Here is a 5,000-nt window from a genome sequence, read left to right as displayed (position 1 = left end):
ATCACTTTTTTATTCTTGCATTTTTCCTTCACTCCCAAAATTAAAGTTTGATTCCAGTCACTCTCTTCTTTCCCATCCCTTAAACTCTTAATCATTTTCTTTAACATTTGAAAAAATGTTTCCAATTTTTCACAAAATAAAAACAAATGTAGAATACCTTCATCCAGTTTTTTACATATTTTACAAATGGCATCACTTTCCTTCCCCATTATACAAAGCCTCATTTCCGAAAAAATCACATTATGTCTGATAAAATAGTCTAGACACTCCAAATCTGTACTTACAATCCCACTTCTTATATTCTTCCAAATATCATTCTCTTCAATTCCATTAAAATGTCTCAACCACATTTGATTTGCATTGGGTTTCTTAAAAATATATTTTTTAAAACATTGATAAAACATCCTTACATTACACAATCTCAAATCCACCATTTTGTCTTCCATTTTCATATACACATCAACTTTGCTTTCTGTTTCTTCTCTTTTTTTAATTTCTTCCAACCACTCTTTTGGTACTGCACTTTTAACTACATCATATTGTTTTTCCAGACTAGCCACACTATATTCTTCTTTTTCTTCTTCCATAGCATCTATGATCACTTGTAACGGCAAAAATCCATCTTTAAATTCATACAACACATCTTTGACTTGCCTTATCCCTACTTCCCACCATTTCTTAAAAAATAAAACTGGTCCATTAAAAACAATGTTACTGTTCAAGAAAATAGGTTGATTGAGGACCGTTTTTCTCCCAAATGGCTTAAAATCAATCTCCTTGAGAAAAAAACCCCAAGCAACTAAAACCTCTTTATAAAAATTTGGTATCCCCTCCATCATCCAATTTTTGAGTTTCATCCATAAAATGTTATCATTTAAAAATACATTCCCACATTTTGCTAAAAAATGTTTCATTGTAATTTTCCAATCTCCCTTTTTATCCATGTCCAAATATTTTTTAACCACCTTCACTCTCATACTTTTCTTTTTTAATTCTATATCAACAAGTCCCAACCCTCCCTCTTCTGGCCTTCCAATGAGTGTGTGGTATGCTATTCTTGGGGGTTTTTTCTCCCATATAAAATCCATAATATATTCTTTTACTCTTTTTTCCACCCATTTTGGCATTGAAACCACTGATAAAATGTACCACATTTTGGTTAACATTAAAACGTTCGCTATTAAAACCTTCCCTTTCAAATTCAAAATTCTTTTTTGCCAAAAATTCAATCTGTTTTTCATTGCACCTATAACCTCTTCCCACATTCTGTCTGTTGCACTCTTCTCATCTTTACCTAGCGTTACTCCTAAAATCTTCATTTCTTGTACTTCTTTAAAACCCAGAACCTCTTTTAAATCAGACACTTCTCCAAATCTCATATAAACAGTTTTTTCCTCATTTACTTTTGCTCCTGTACCTTTACAAAACCTTGTCACCCTTTCCATTACATTTTCAACACTTTTATAATCTTCCACAATTAGTGTAGTGTCATCTGCATATTGAAATACTTTTGTTTCTTCTAGTCCCTCCTCAATTTTTATCCCTTTTATGTCTTTATCTTTTTGAATTAACATCCCTAGTGGTTCTGCTATCAGCGTATATAGCTGTGCTGATAATGGACATCCTTGTCTAATGGATCTTGTGACATTAAAAGGATTGGTTAAAAAGCCATTACATTTTACTCTTGTCATTATATTTCTATATAAAATCCTTAACCACTCTTTAAAATTCTCCCCAAAACCAAAATGATCTAAAATCGAGAATAAAAACTCATGCTCCACTCTATCGAAAGCCTTCTCGAAGTCTAGGCTAATTATATATCCTTTCCTATTATTTTCCTTTAAAATACTCATTATGTCTCGTATACCACTTGTTGTATCCGCTATATCCCTCCCTGTCACCCCGTAGGCCTGGTTTGTCTCAATTATTTTTGGTAAGACATTCTTCAATCTACTTGATAAAATTTTAGCTAAAATCTTCAAATCTGCATTCAACATTGTAATCGGCCTATAATTCTTCAAACTCTTATTATCACCTTTTCTTTTATAAATCAACTTCATTAGTCCCATACTCATTCTTTGATCCAGCTCTTTTTTCTTAAATATTTCATCATACACTTCTTTTAAGATCTTACTTATTTCCTTCTTAAAAATCTTATAAAATTCATTCACTATTCCATCTATTCCCGGACTTTTGTTACTTTTTAGACTTTCTATCGCTTGTATTATCTCTTCTTCCTTTATTTCCTCGTCACAGTCTTTTTTGTCTTCTTCTTCTACTCTCGCTTTGATATGTTGCAGTAAGTAATTTTTGTTTTCCTCTTCTATACCTTCCTCTCTAAACAAGTCTTCATAAAAAATCCTTACTTCATTTAAGAGTAACTCTGTTCCTATTATGGACTCTTCATCTTTGTTTTTTAGTTCTTTTATTGTATCTGCCCTTCCCCTTCTTCTTTCTAGGTCAAAAAAAAATTTAGTACATTTTTCCCCTTCTATTGTGTATCTAGCTTTGCTCCTTAGTCTTGCCCCTTGACATTTTTCCTCTTCCATTTTCTTAAGCTTCTCTTCTAACTCTACTATTTTTTGAATATCCATTACCTTTTCCTTTGTTTCTTTTCTTAAACTTTCTCTAATTCCCTGTTCTTTAGCATTTTTGGCTTTTCTCATACCTTTACTAAATTCAATTGAATACTTCTTTATTTCATATTTTACATTTTCCCACCATATTCGTTTGTCTTCCCCATACATGCCATCCTTCTTTTCCTGTTCCATTAAATCATATATTCCCAATTTGTAATTCTCATCTTTTAAAATTCCAGAATTTAAAATCCACACCCCTGGTCCTTTATCCTCCTTGTTAAAATCTATTTTCCACCTTATCATCTTGTGATCGCTAAAACTAGTGTCACTATAAACAATATCATCAATAAAATAATCTATATCCCTTGTACTTAAAATAAAATCAATTCTCGTTTGATTCAAAAAGTTACCAACCAAGCTCCTTCTAGTAAATTCTTTTTTGTTTTCATGTCTCTCCCTCCACACATCAGTCATGTTTCTTTCTTCCATTAAAGATACCAGCTCTTTTCTTCCCATGTCTGTTCTAAAAACCATTCCCTCCGCTATATCTCTTTTACTAAACACAGTGTTAAAATCTCCTACAATTATTACTGACTTCCATTTATCTATTATTCCTCTAATGTTTTCAAAAAACTCCCTTTTTTCTTTCTCTTCTGTTGGCGCATGAACATTCATTAAAATAAACTCTTTTTCCCCATGACTTATTTCAACAGCATTACATTTTCCTTTTCCATCATTATATATTTCTTTCACTTTGCAGTCAATATCATTTCTTATTAAAATCGCCACTCCACTTCCTAACTTTACATCTCCATTACTATAAAACATTTCACCATTCCACATCTTTTTGACATTGTCAATTACCTCCTTTTTCCAGTTCGTTTCCTGAAATACAGTAATGTCTTCTTTCTTGCATAGTTCTAGAGTATTTTTCAGTTTGTTCATATTCATTAATCCTCTTGCATTCCAGCATACAAAATTTAAAACCATACTGTACAAAAATAAATAATTAAAAACAGTCATTCTTGATTATCTTCTCCATCTTCCCCACTCAACACCTCAATTTTATTCTCTGAATACTTAAGTCTTTTCCTTTTTGCCATTTCCAAATTAGGTATTACCTTCAGTTGTTTTCTCCGTGGCATTATTCCCAGTCCTCTGTCCTTTTGGTTCTTTATTCCTTCCTCTCCTGTCAGTTCTACTACAATCAGTTCTCCTCCCCTTGATAGTGTTTCTTCCGCTGATTTCTCTTCCTCCATTCTTTCCTCCTGATCTTCTGCTTCCTGTTGCTCTTCTTTTTCTTGTTCTTTACTAGTCCCATGTCCCTCTCTTCCAGTTATCTCGTACTGCTCTTCCTCTTCGTTTGTTTCTTGGGTTTCTGTAGTGTTGTTATGCATCTGCCCGTTCATTTGTTGCTCCTCCTCTTCCTCGTTGTTCTGCATCCAGCATTCACATTTGTTTAGCGTTTTAAAACAGTCTGGACACTTCACTGCATTGCATTCCCGTGCAAAATGACCATGCTCCTCACATTTGCGACACTTAAAGTCTGGACAGTCCTTCAGGAAATGCTCCGGGCTCATACACAACCGGCAGGTTTTAACCTGCTTATTGTGTATCACCCGAAAATGCTGAGTTCCTTCTGCTGTCTCAAACCGCATACTATATGGGAGCGACGCCACCTCTCTTGGGAATTTAGCTTTGATGAACCTTGTTCCATCTTCAATATCCGTACCTGGATAACATCTCCTCTTCATACTTGAGACAGGGATAACTCCCCACCCCTCCAGTTTCGTTATGATGTCGTCGTCACTCAGATAGACGGGTATATGCATAAATGACACCACATACTCCCTGTCTTCCAACTTCCTCACTTCACAAATGTGTCCATTGATATCCAGTCCATTTAACAGTTCATCACAACATTCCTCAGATTCCATTGTTACCTCATATTGTTTCTGTTGTTTCGGGCGCACCGCCAAAATTCCCTTCACACCGATTTTCTTCGTTATTGCTTTAATGATACTCTCTGCATTGCCATCTCTTGTTTCACTCACATCAATAGTTATTGTTGCCTCTTTCCTGTATAGCCTCTTTGTGCTGCTTATGATCCTTTCTCGTTGTCCTAATTCAGTCCTTTGTTCTTTTGCCATCTCTGTCTCTGCCGCCATTTCCTTGTTACTGCCGTGTAGTCCGTCCGAATCACTCATACTTGCGAAAAAACAACAAACACAAACCACTTCCCAGACAGCACATGGCTGCTGGTTAGTGGTTTAAAACAAAAAAACGTACTAACACAAACCAAATCTTATTTTCACTCACACTAACCAAATAAATCGAGAAGGTAAGAGAATCTCTCTTTCCAAACTGCAGTCACACACTTCCTGGTTTGCTCTAGGGCGCTCTCAGCGCGGTATGGCCGTA

The sequence above is a fragment of the Garra rufa genome, chromosome 1 (assembly GCF_049309525.1).
Source record: "Garra rufa chromosome 1, GarRuf1.0, whole genome shotgun sequence".
In the NCBI taxonomy this organism is placed as follows: Eukaryota; Metazoa; Chordata; class Actinopteri; order Cypriniformes; family Cyprinidae; genus Garra; species Garra rufa.
Note: the sequence above shows the minus strand (reverse complement) of the source record.